Below are 13,755 nucleotides of genomic sequence, written 5' to 3'. Positions count from 1 at the left end.
GAATGTTGATATTAAAGGTAGCATAGAAGTAGAAATTCCCTTCAGTGTCTAGAAGTGTAAAATGGGGAGGGAAACTAGAGTGCAGGGGAGTGCACATGGAACAGCCCATTTGAAAACTCTTCAACACTTGCAGTAAGCACGTAGTGCTAATGAGGACCTCCTGGTAGGTGTTCAGATTTTCTTTGCTGTCGTTGAAGAACTTCCTCCCTAGAGGAAGTGAAGAAATGTTAATATTTATAAAGCAGTTTTCTAGAAAGGGAATTTGGACGGTTGTTTCCTGGAAGTTTGATTATGCTCTGCAGGGATTTTTATTTTTTAACCCTTGTTTGTTTAGTTGTGTTTTAAACCGCCCTTTCCAGAGACCTCATCTGCATCAGCTTAACACAGGTATACTGCAGCATATTTTGTTAGATACCTGGTTTTGATTGAGTTTATTTAGGTACATTGTCACATTGTGAAAGAGAGTTTGATATTTGGAGCTGGGCACTGGTGCTGTCTGATTGTAGTACCTTGGTGCTTTATGAATGAATCTCAAGTCTCCATTTCCTCAATATGAGACAAGTGAATTAGAAAAACATAACATAGAGGACTACTGTTTCTGACAATTCATTGAGATAATCAAGTAAAAGTTCATTTGTCTTAAATGGGAAGAGCTGTAGAAATGGTATTTTGCAGTGTTTCTTAAATTGTGGAAGTGTATTTTCTGCAAACTGAACCTGATTTATAAATCTTCTTGCCACACTATGAAGTTTTATTATTTTTCTGTGATATCAGCGGGAAGACTTCATTGCAAATCAGAGTAAGTAGAGGGAGACTTACTTTAAAAGAGCACTTTATCTGTCAGTGAGAGAAATGCGTGAACTAATCACATTGTTGTAGTTTGTCTTGTATTGTTCCAAGTTTTTGCATTTCGAAATATTTGTAAAACAACTGCAGCTACAAAAATACTCTCAGTACCAATGAACACAAACAGGTGCTTTTAAATATCAAGGGCAATCAAATCAATTCACCTACCATGCATTTTGTGGTACTTCTAACAGTCATAGGTAAACAAGTTTACTAATGAAAATACTGAGTTAATATTACTTATTACTGAAAGCACTACAGCAAAAAAGGACTGTAATGGTTTCAGTAAAAACAAAAGATTTAGTAAGAATCAAGTTTCTTGTTCTATAAATAATTTTATTATAGACAACAGTAAATCCTTAGCATTTAAATTGCTTTATTGAGAATTGCACAAGAATGTGTATACAGTGCTCCATCAGGAAAAGAGTGGAGAGAACCAGTATGACACAAAAATTGTAGGACATGTAGCCTATATGAATTTGGATATGGAAATGAGAAAAGTTTAGGTGACTTGGATACAGTAAGGTTTGTTCTTACATAAATCCTTCCTTATGGAGGGTAAAGGGGATTAATTTAGAAATTATTTGGGGAAAACAGTAGCAATCCTGCCACCTCAGCAGTATTCAGTTATGTAAAGGAGATTGAAAAATCTGAGAAGGTAAGATACCCTTCCAGCCCTATTCCAGACTTTAGTTTTAGTTAATATTTTACTAAGAGACAGGTAGGTGAAAATTATTAAAGTTTATAATTCAGAGTGTATACTATAAGCAGAAGATATTAATATATTTAGAAAACTTTTTTTTCCTAAGAAAAAAATATTTTTTATGTAAAAATAATGTTCCTCTTGAGACTGAAGGATTGCTTGTGGAAAAGTTCCTTATTTTCTCATTTGCCTTTATTTAATTAGGCAAATATAAAAGTAGGGGCTTAGTAACTTACTTTCAATGAGGTCTGTAAAATAAATCTAAATTAACATGGCACAAAAAAGTTGCCTTTTTATTCTCTCTCTCTCTAGATGTCTTTAGATCTGAAAATACATGTATTCCTATATATATCAAAATTCTCAAGCTGTGAATCACTCTTTAAGTTATTCATACCGCATAATGAATATGAGAGTAAAATTAAGCTGAAACCACAGTCTGTGCTGTACTTGAAGTTCATGTACCTAGTTTATCTAACCAGCACAGTCTGAACTGTAAGTGTGTAATCCATTTACGTGATGCAGAGGGTTGACCAATGTACAGGGGGGGTTGTACAGGGGGGTTAGAGGAATTTGCTTGCATTAGAGGAATTTACTTGTGTTAGAGGAATTTACTTGCCTAGACAAGGTATTGTCTGTTGTAAGTGCTTACTAAGCAGAACAAAGACACCAAGTCCTATTGATAAGCAAAAGCAGGCACCTGGTCGTATTGACAAGCAGACACCTGATTATACTGATAAGTAGCTATTGATAAGGAAAAGCAGGCGCCTTGATAAGGAAAAGCAGGCGCCTTGATAAGGAAAAGCAGGAAGAAGCAGATGGTTTATGGCTGGGGCACCGACCAAACCCTAAGGCCATATGTGTAAAGACTAAAAGGTGACAAGTTCAAGAAGAGGAAGACTCATTTACTTCATCTTGAAGACCCCTACCCACAAGAGGAAGACTCATTTACTTCATCTTGAGACCCCTGCCCATGACCAGAGGGGGCACTACGCAGGCGCAGAGGACTTTCTAGGTCATTATAATACGAAGCGGGGATAGAATATGAATATGTATAGGCGTATTGTGCAACCTTGTAACTTTAGAGGATAAATGTAGAGGGAAACAACACTGAGGCACGCATGACTTTTGGAGGACCAATCCCCCGTGCGTCTTCAGCTGAATAAAGCATACCTACTTTACAACTTTATCGAAGTTGTGGAGTCTGTTCCGCTATCATACGTATATATCAATTACCCTTAATAGTTAATTATCAAGCTATCCAGTTAGGGAAGCAATCACATATGTTACCAGTTTTCACAGTGATCAAATATTGGAGGCCATTTTTGACCTAAAAGCTTATTTTCGCTAATTAAAAAAAAAAAAAACACCAAAAACAAACAAACCCCCCAAAATAGATTCCTTGCATTAGAAAAAAAGCAAACATAAGGAAATCAGTGTTCATTTTCAGAAATGAAAGCAGATTTTCTTAATTTCTGAGTATTTGCAACATTCATTCTTCTGGCAGTTCTCAGGTTTGTGGTCCTGTCCCTGCATAAAACCCTTCCTGTGCTCCAGAAACAGTACTGTGCTGAGTGTCGCTCCTGACAGAGCTTACATCTTGTCTGCCCTACAGGAATACAGGCTGTAAAGCTCTCAACTCTGGAAGGCAGTGCAACATTTTAGCCTGTAGTAAGATAAGAGCATTAATTGCATCATCTGAAAATTATGGATAACAAAAGGGTCCCCATGTTGCATATAAATTTTTAAGCTGGTGCAGAAATCCTGCCGTACCAAAACCCATGTAGTTGCCCCAAGCCTCAGATAAAGTTACAGGATTTAAAATGTTGTTTTCTAAGTGTGAAGGTTAAATAAGCACACTTTAAAAAAAAAAAAAATATATATGTTCAGGTAAGGTTCTTCTCCAGATACAGAAGTGAAGGAATCACTATACCACCACCCCGTTTTTCACACAGTATGAGTTTTTTACATATGCTAATTATCTTGAGTGTCTCATTGGGCCTGTAAGAGAGCCTGGGGAATTAAAGGCTCTGTTTTGTTTTCTGCAGACAGGTACTAAGAGCTAATAATAGCTGTTAAAGTATCCTCTTCCTTCTCTTTCATTAAAAGAAGATTGAGGCCAGGCTAAGATCAGTTAACAGGTGACATTAGCAAATGAGTTGATGCAAAAAGGGCCATGTTAAAGGGTTTTGTGGCTATGATGTCCTGCAGCAATTTCAGGATTGTATTGTGCAAAGCAAAGATATTTTGAAATGCAGATGAAATTTCTTTGTACAGGGAACTTTTCAGTAATCTGTAACATGCACATGGTCTTTTTCAGTATGTTTCAAATTCAGTGCTGAAGCTTCTAAAGCCTTTATATTGAACATAAAAACAAAGGAAGAAATCTGCTCTGCCTAGTGTCTGTGATCCTGGAGTATGTGTGAGATATTAATGCTTTCTGGTTTGTGTATGAGGAGAAGTGAGGGAAATTGAATTCTGCAGTTCCACCCTGCTGAATCCGTGCTGCTGATCCTTATTAACTGGCCTTCAAAAACCACGGAGGACTAAGTACCTCCAAATTATTCTAGAACACTGTTCAGAATTAAGAAAAATATGTGTTATCTTTGTGCTAAGTGACTAAAGAAACACATGGTGTGAATTAACAAGCATTCCCTTTGGAGACATCATTAATTGTAAGGGGCTCTAAGGTTGTGCAAGGTGTTGGATCTGCTCTGAGCTGGTACAGTATATTGTAAGAACTAGGAAATTCTAGACTGAGAGGTAGGACTGGTGCCGAAGAAGCTGTCCTAAAAGCAAAGGTCAAAGGCAATGGGGCCACCTGTTGCAGAGTTGGGTTTTGGTCAGAGAGATGAAGAAAAAGGCAGTGAATTCAGGGTTTCTGCATATAGAAGTGTCTGTGTGGGGTTTTTTGGCTTTTTGTTCAAGGTAGACAGATTTCTAACTTTTGTAAGTAAATATGTGGCATAAATAGCTATGTAGTTTGCCTCCTTTTTATCTTTACGAGTCTTTTCAAGGTCTTCAAAGCTGCAAATTTTCAAGAAAGGAGCAGTACCTATAAATCAGAAAACCATCTTTTTCTGTTAATATTTCAGGGTAAAATGTATCTTGGAATCAGGATTCTGCATTAACATTTGTGACCTGATTTGTCAGCCATTAGTTCAAATGAGATTTTCCCCATGATCTAGCCTTTTTTTAAGCCTTCCTGAAAACCCCCACTTAACCCATCCTGACCACAGCTTATCCCTTCCCTAAGACCATGGGCTTATTTGATGCCAAGGGTGGTCCTAAAAGCTGAGACACATTTGCTTATCTCATCATCTCCTGGAAGTAAAGCTAAATTAACTCTGAAATAGAGACACTCTATGGGAGATTTTCAGCAATGGGCATTGATTTTCTCTAGGCCATATAGCTTTTCTCAAAGAGTGAGGATTTAATGGCTATAGGGAAATAAAGTTCCCAAGTTAAAATGCCCTCTTGACAAACCTTCAGCAGCCATAGAGCCTCTCTTGGTCCTTTCTCAAGTCCTCAAAATAGTTATTGGGGTGCCACTGTCTTATCAGGACTGTCTCTGTCTTTCCTGTTCTTAAGAAGCATATTTCTTTCTCATGTTATATTTAATCCCAGAATAGAGATTTCATGGTTGTTTGGTGGATGTTACTGTTGTCTCCTGAAAAGCACCTGCCTCTGAATTCCTATCTGTGCCAGCTTATATGATTACATATAACTATACTTGAGGGCTCATCCCAAGACAAGATAGTGACTCATTCTTTCCTGTTATAAATAGCATCCAGAAAGCTGAATAGAGGAAGTAAACAATGAACATAAGTATTACAAAATGCTCTCATTCTTCACAAGTTAATTTTAGAGTAAAATCAAAAATCGTTCATGGTTTAAAAAGATTTCCATAATTGTTATTAGTGGTGTTCTTGCTGCAACTATTTTTACAAAGTACCTTCTAAATTTGCAAGTCTTATTTTTGACCAAATTGAAATATGTACATTGAAAGCTAATAGTAATCAGAGGATTGTTTCAAGATCCCTGTAGGGGATTTGTAAACACAGTTCTATGCAAACACAAAGGATTTCTTAGGGGTTAATTTTCTTCCTTTTGGAAGGGATGGCAGTGATGAATGGGGAGAATGCCAAGTCATTTGCACATCAGACTTCATAAACCAATTCCCATTGCATGTTAGGACCTAAAAAATAGTACATACAAGCAGACACTGGCAAGAAGGGAGACAATTTCTGCAGACTTTCAGATGGTTCTTAAACAAAAATGTGAAAGCTTTGGTTATGTCTCAGGGGATACATACATGTACTATCATCCTCGCCCTCCCTTGAGCTCATGATGACTTACTCTTTTCCAGTTATGGCAAGCTGTCTGTGTCCTGGTTTTGATCTCATTTTGCTTTACTGGGTACCATTTCTGTCTGTTTTGATCACTGGTATTCTATGTTTTGAAGACAAAAGTTTTGAATCCTCTTCAAGATAACTTGTTATTCTCAAGGGGGGCGGGGGGAAGTCAGCTTTAATTCTTCACTACGACTGTCTTTGATTTGTGAAACCAAGTGGTCCATAAAACAGAACTGCGGAAAAAAAATGGATGGGTTCCAGTTAATGAACAGCAAAGCTATGAGCAAGTTAACTGTCAATAGATAACATAAATCATGCAGTCAAAACAGCCAAAGTTTTGGGTGAGCCAGTAAGGCCGCATATTATCACTGGGCAAGGTTGATTGCTCTTGCAAGGGAAAGAAAACAATTCTTTCTCTTTTTTTTATGCTGAATTAAAGTTAGCTACCTGTAATAACAACAGGGGTACTTATGTGTGTGTAAGAAGGAAGTTCCCTGTTTGAAGTATGCTCAGGGTGCCACTTTGTCAGAGGTAGTTCCCCAGGGGAAGGCGACAGGAGAAAAAGTCTGCTTTTGTCATATCATATTCTAGAACAGAAATATAGTACTTCATAGAGAAAAAAATATCATCATAATCAAGTTTAGCAGCTTAAAATGACACATGGCGTAACGCGAGCTCTGCTATAGTAAAAATTTTATGTAGATCTTTGCTTGAAGTGTACTACTTCAAGTGCTTATCATCCTGAAAACTCCCTTCCTGATTGAAATTGTTCATTACTCATCTTAAACAAAAAGTGAGTTTGGGTGAAGAGATTGTTACATATTTTTTTTCTGAATTAACAAAGTAGTTTATCTTCCCAGTATAACTAAATGTCCCTAGGAAAAACCAGCTGAACTCTTAATAAGTTGCTTTACAAAGAAAAGGCTCATAAATCACTACTGTGAAAGATTTGTGTTGTTTTTGAAAAAAATTGAAATATTTTTTCCTCCCTTACAAAAAGTATGCATCTATTTATAAATGAGGGCTTCTGTAATTAATGGGTCTGTGCTCATACTTCCCTTAGATAAGTGTTATTTCTTGTATCAAGTTATACTCTGTATTATTCTGATTTAAAATTAGTAAAGTTCAGTTGCATTGAATGTAAATATAGGATATCCAACTTGTATAAATCATAAAGTGAAGTGCTTTTCTTTCTTGAAAATAATAATCAGGTATAGATCACAGAATTATCTCCAATGAGAAAATTCACTTGGATACTGATGCTTCTATTTTACAATTTTATGTACCTCTGTGATTAAAAAAGATAGATGTAACATTTTAGCCGAAAGGGTGTGAGGTAAGAAATGGGGTTTAAATGTTGACTTTGTATCAAAATTATGTTTGCTTCTGAATGTATAACAATAGAGTATTTATTTCCAGATAATTATAATTCAGTACAATGCAAACAAAATCTCAATTTTTCTTCATTAATGAGCTGCTGTCTCATTCTGTGAAGATTGGTAACAATGTGATATTTGAGATCAGTTATAATTATCAGCAAGAATGCAAAATAGTTCCAGTGTTTTACACTTTGAGTTTATTGAATGTGATTTGTCATTATTCTTAATCTGCTATCACACACAACATATAATGGAGGAGCAGAGCAGCAGAGAAATTTGCAGGATCATCGGTGTTCTTTTATAACTGGGTTGGTTTACTATTCTGTGTTTGATCTTGACCTGCTAATGTCATGGCCATTACAGATACAACCAAGTCTAGCAAGTACATTATTTAGATAAATTCCTCTGTTTTGAACTGCATATTGAGGGCATTAAAATGACTACCGTTATGCCCTAGGTTAACTCCATTCCATGATTATTACTCAATTTACCTGGGGCCCATAGTTAGACAGGTTGAGCGGCAGGTACTAGAGACCATGGCCTTTCCCAGCACCCTTGTCTGCCTGTACATATCCCTTAGGAAATACAATTACTGGTTTCTGCAAGAGTACTGTTTTGAGCCTTGATTCACCTTGTGCTCATGGCATGGCATTGGATACTCATGGGATATTCCTCACTCTCCCCATTACTTTTTCATTTGGAGAGAAAGGAGGTGAAGATTTGGGACAGGACAGAGGTTGGTCAAAGCTCAGTAGTCCCTCTGGTTTTTTTACTGAACTGGTTCCATTACCGAGAGCTGCAGAGCAGCTGCATCATAATGACTTCATGTGCTCATAGAGAATTGCTCTTGAAGTTCATTTTTTAACAGACTGTGAGCATTACTTCCTTTATGTCAGGATCCCATCTAATCCAGTCTGGGTGAGTAGAAGGGAATGAAGTGTGATGTTGATTCTAGGAGTAAATCCAAGCTTCCTACCTAGAAGTCACAGTTCTTCAGGATGAGCTCTCTGTTTCTCTAGAGTGTCAAAACACATGGAATGCATGTTGGCAAAAGGGATGTGGGATCCCTTACCTCGCTCAGTCAGATATGGGGCTGTTTCCAGATGCTCGAGTTTGGTCTCCATAGATACTTCTGCCCAGTGGATATGAATTGCAAGTGGGAGTGCACATGAAATGTATGTGAACAGCATGCTCTGAAGGATAGCATGTATTTGTGAAAAAACATGGATGTAGGAAAGCTAACAGAGAGCTGACAGCCAACTTTGGAAATCCCGTAAGTTTTGTGAAAGCTGATTATTTCATGATAGTGTTTGGGAAGTAAAATACCACCAGAGAGATAGAGAAATGACAGCAGGGTGGATGTGAATTCCACTGAGTTGAAGTATTGGTGCAGATATACAGAGAATGGGGAAAGAAGAGTTAAGAAGGGAACGTACCAAGAGTTGGAAAGAAAGGAGACAATAGGGATAGGAGACAAGCTTAAACAAGGAAGCTGTTTTGAGCAAGACAAATTACATGAGCATAATTAGGATTTAAAAAGGAGAGAGAAAAGTCATTGTTGAGATCTGGACCATGTTTAGAATTATGTTTTCAGGTTAGATATAAGGAAGAAGTTTTTTACTGTGAGGGTGGTGAGGCACTGGAACAGGTTGCCCAGGAAAGTGATAAATGCCCCATCCCTGGCAGTGTTCAAGGCGAAGATGGACAGAGCCTTGGGCAGCATGGTTTAGTGTGAGGCATCTTGCCCATGGCAGGGGGGGTGGAACTTGATGATCTTAAGGTCCTTTTCATCCCTAACTGTTCTATGATTCTGTGATAAAATACAAATATGAGTAAAAAAGTATATTACAAAACTGTATTCTCCATCTTTATCCAATTGCATCTGGCAATTATGGTAAGTGGGTGAAGGAGAGGCTTAAAGATGACAGCTTAGTGGTTCTGCAAGTAAATTTGTAGATGTGGCTTTATACATGCAGTGACATGGGATAAAGGAAAAATAAAGGCAAATGGGCGTTGAAAACTAGTAGAGCATCAGCACGTTTTTCTTTCTTTTGTTGTCTCATTTAAGGGGGCCTAACAAAGATGTTTCTAAACAGTTATTCTTTGTTAGCACAACCTATGTAATGGTTACATATACAGAAGTTTCAGTCAGAAAATCGCCTGCCTCCCTCTTATTCATTTGCTAGGCTCAGCATATACCTGGAGACAAATTTTTCTTAACTGCAGAAGTGATTGTTCCTAGCAGTCATTTGATGCAGTCAGACACTGATGGTGCTTACTGCTGTGCTTTTCTCTGGAGGTGTTTAATCCAGCTCTGGAATATTTCAGCATAAAAATTAGGAATGGGGTAGAGAGCAACACATGGAGATGGAAGAGAAAAATGATTTTAAGCTATAATGTTAATCATAGCAGTCTTTTCTGTATAATACTTGAAAAAAACCTCAGGTCCACCTGAAATATTTTATCTTATTTCCTGTAAAGACCTTTATCAACATAAAAATGCATTTGGGGAATACTTAAAGGTATTCTTAATGCACCTTTGTTCTTTTCAATATACTTTAAATATGTTTCCATTAACTTTCACAATAGTGCACAATGTTCCTACTTCTGAGAGCTACTTGACCCTTGCTCAAAGTCTATCACATAATAATACATTAACATAGAAATGATTTGGGGAGGTGAAGTTGAAGGCATGGAGCGGTTACAGTCTTTCTTGCTCAACTGGATAGGAAATTTATGGAAGAAAAAAATTTTTATACGCTTTACATATTTTTTCTACTGCACGATACGTTTCCAAACAATCAAGAATTTTCAACAGTAAATAAATACCAGCTATGCAGTGTTTTAAGAAGCAAATACTGCAAATTTTAGGAAAGAACCACAAAACCTGGCAACTCCGTGATCTGTGTTTTGCCATGGGTGCTGTGGAGGAGCCTCCTTTCTTCTCCTCTTAGCTCAAGTCAGTTCACTCCAGCCATGTGCACAATGAGATCATTGGCACTAGAAAGGTAATTATTTGCTACCTGCTCACTTATTGTACATGCCTCAGTGTTGTAAAAAATTGGAATGCTGCTGTTGTGTTGAACTGATGACAGAGTCTCCTTTTATCTTTAATCCTCAGGAGTCTAATATTAGTAGAGACTCAGAATTGCAGAACTGTGAACTCCTGGTTATATTTTAAAGACTCTCATATTAAGTATTCATGGTTACTCAGAGAAGAAAAAGTGAATCAAAACACTGTGATCCAAAGCTGGAACCAGAAGAGCAGCTTCAGAGCCTGTTAGTGCTTTCTAGAAATGCTGATAAAAGTGCATTGAAACTCACCCTTTATCCAGAACGCAGAAAAAAACAGCGTTTGGAGCAAAGTGGGTAATTTTTCTCTCCTGCCGGTCTTCTGGCAAGTGTGTTTGATGAGCTGCTTACAGTTTGTGCATGTGTATTTGAGGTGGGAAAAGGAACGCTTCCTTGCTGTCATCTTTTTCTCGAAAGCTCTCAGTGATAATTTAAGTCTTCTCTGTTTTCTGAGGGAGAAACAGACTGGGAAAAGCAGAAGAACTGAAGTACATGAAGAAGGGGGGAAGGTATAGACAAAGTCTAAGAGGGTGAACTCAGGCTTCTGTTCAAGTAACAGAATGCATACCCTGCCAAGTGATGCCCACAGACTTTGGGAACAAGCCTTCATCTAGGGGTATCAAGGAATCAGGAGGGAAATTACTCCTCTGAATTTACGGAAGATCTCATTTTGTTGTGAAGAGCAAAAGAATGATCTAGATTTTAGGTCTCTGACCACTTTTCATGGAGTTTCAGAACCTTCTATTCAGAGTAAAGGTGCCTAGCCTTCCTTGGAGGGTGGTGGTGTAGATACCAGAAAAGCAGGGGGGAGGAATTTGTGCTTGTAGGTTTACTACTGACAACAAGTAACCATCAAAAAGAGTGTTTCCAAGCTTCAAGAGCTGCTAAACTCTTATACTACCAAGTAAAATGTACACATATACTTGGCACTTTTTAAAATATCTGCCTGTGTGTATTTATGTATTTTTTAAATACTTGTATTTATATACATAAATATTTGCTGTATTTGCTACATTCCTTTGTCCTTTTTAAATATTAAGTGAATTTTAACAATTCATCCGCATCTTCTGGGGGCCATTCATCCTAACCGGAACTCTGCATGACACAGTGAGGCTCTCTAGGGCTGGCCCTAACAGCATGTAGCTGTGCTAGGATGGCACCATGTCTGATTGCGTAGACCTTGCATACTTATATGACTGGGCAAGCCTGCTCGGTTCCAGAATCTCTTTGCTATGCTGGTCACTGTAAACATGACACCAGATGCCACAACATGGTTACGTCACATAGGAGAATCATACCAGGGTGGCATCCTCTCCCTCAGTGCTGATGAAAGGAGAGCTTGTAACCACCCACTGGATTGCTGCTTTGGGGATAGATTTTTATCCTCTTTCTTGTAAGGCGTAAGCAGAGCTCACATTTTCTGTTTAAAACATGCTAGCAGAAGGGGATTCTGTCCCAGGACTTTCTCTGCATTTTGCATTAAATAGCCTGATCAGCAGGCTACAGAGGAGTTAGTTATCTCTTAATCTGGCTTTGCAGCCCAGTAAAACCTGCTTTGCTGGCAGGGATTCAGCAGCAGCAGAGGTAAGGAGTGTGTCTGCCAAAACTGTTACTATCCGGGTGAGAGCATTTTCCTGCAAAACAGAAGTGGGTATCTTCTTGTTTTCTTCTGGTCCTGAAGGGCTTGAGTTTGTTTTCATTTCCTATGTGGAGGATGATAGGCACCTCCATCCCTTCTCTAGCTGAGTTTTTATAGCAAGCTGTGGTAGTAATTTTGTGAAGGATGTGGGACAGGGGAGTTGGATTGTGGGAGGTGATGTGTAAGTCTCTGGATTTCACTAGGTTTAAGGTGGGAAATGTGTTTCTCAGCCTAGTGTGGGACTAAGATGGTTCTGAGTCTGCATAGAGATGGAGCTCCAGGCACCTGCGAAATGTGAAGGTAAAAATGCAGCAACACCTGTGGTCCTCCAGCAGCACAGAGTTATTGTGTGAAAGAGAGCATTGAAAGCCTGCAGTTTGAGTTAAGCATTGAAAATCCACATATTTCCGTGAAATCCTGCTTCAGTTCAGGACTGCCAGGCTGGCCACGTTCTGCTGCGCTGAAGGCCTTTTCTTCCACTCTACCTCAACAAGCCTCACAGATGAGATGAGGGTCTCATCCACCCCAGGCTGTGAACATGCGTATGGTGGCTGAACCTACCTGTGCAAAGCCCTTTTCTCCTTAGTTTTGTGCAAGTATTCTGAGGCCATGCACCAAAATGGCTTCTGACACATCAAGCACAATTTCCTTGGCAGGACAAGGTGGGATTGGGCCCAAAACGGCCTTTGCAGTAAGAGTTATAAGTTAGATAGTCATTAGCTATGCTGTACTTTAGATGAGAAGTTACTGTGCTGGTTCCATGTACTTAAACCTCCTGGTTCTTTAAATAGGTGTCCTTGGCCAGCTTTTCTCACTCCATTAATCCTAGCACAGATGAACCAGCATGAATATAAATGTTTATGGCAGTCTTCACAGCTGCATATGGAATATATCTGATTGTTTGCATATAGTCAGTGCTATGGGTTTGTAATTTTATGCTCTATAAAGAGTCCTAGATAATCTTTCTGAAAGGAGCTGTGTAAATGCAGATATAATTAGTGTTATGATTTATTTTTTTCTGGAAACAGATATCTTTTAATAAGGCACTGGAGCACAGAATAGCCATTTCCTGTGATTTTCATTCACATAATATTTATAGTGCTACAGAACAAATGAGCCATTGAAAAGGGAAAAAAAATTAATACTGTGAATGAGCTTGCCTTGAGAGGATTTTGTGATAAAATTATGAGTCTAACAAACTTCAGTAAACCAATTACTGCTTCTCCTGAATTTGTCAATATGAAAGCTCAATGGGATTTGATGTAATCCCTCCCTGTCAACAGATGGGCAGATTGTGGATCTCTGCAGAATACATTCCAGCCTTCCCAGTTCCTTCCACGGCTGGCTCTGATGATTCTTTACACATTGCCTCTTGGTGACAAAAATACTGAAAAAGGCACGTGTTAAGATGTTTGCAACATACCTCTGTGCAAATTGTGTTTATTTTTTTCACCATTTAGTTCTTCAAATGCCATCACATAGAAGGAGGCTGGTCTTTTTTGAGTGCCTGGTGGCACATATTATAATGGCCTACCAGTATTACTGTAGTTAAGAAACAGCATGTTATTCTAAACTTCTGTTTGCAGGGAAATATTGAAGAGCCAAATATTTTACTCCAAGTTCAAACTTACTAAATTAAAATTACAAGAACTAAGCCATTTTTACAAGAACCAAAAATTTTTAATTCTCCTCCTTCCCTGAAATCAGATTGATTACAGTTATTTAGTTGATACCTGCATTTTCTGCCTTCTAGGGCAGCAAACT

At 38.2% G+C, this 13,755-nt stretch overlaps 1 protein-coding gene across 3 annotated transcripts in view; it reads left to right on the top strand.

The window, feature by feature from the left end:
- PCDH15 (protocadherin related 15) overlaps positions 1-13,755 on the top strand; it is a 460,786-nt gene that overhangs the window by 22,561 nt on the left and 424,470 nt on the right. The window contains exon 2 of one of the 3 annotated variants that reach the window (XM_061373821.1): positions 12,418-12,523. The exons of the other annotated variants lie outside the window; for them this stretch is intronic. The gene's annotated coding sequence lies outside the window, so the exon portion shown is untranslated. The remainder of the gene's footprint in view (positions 1-12,417; positions 12,524-13,755) is intronic. 3 annotated transcript variants of the gene reach the window in all.

This window comes from Neopsephotus bourkii, unplaced genomic scaffold, assembly GCF_033783945.1.
Source record: "Neopsephotus bourkii isolate Nb327-2 ecotype Australia unplaced genomic scaffold, CSIRO-AGI_Nbou_v1 NB_1634, whole genome shotgun sequence".
Taxonomy (NCBI): Eukaryota; Metazoa; Chordata; class Aves; order Psittaciformes; family Psittacidae; genus Neopsephotus; species Neopsephotus bourkii.
The sequence above is the reverse complement of the archived record's forward strand: the minus strand, read 5'-3'. Positions and strand labels throughout refer to the sequence as shown.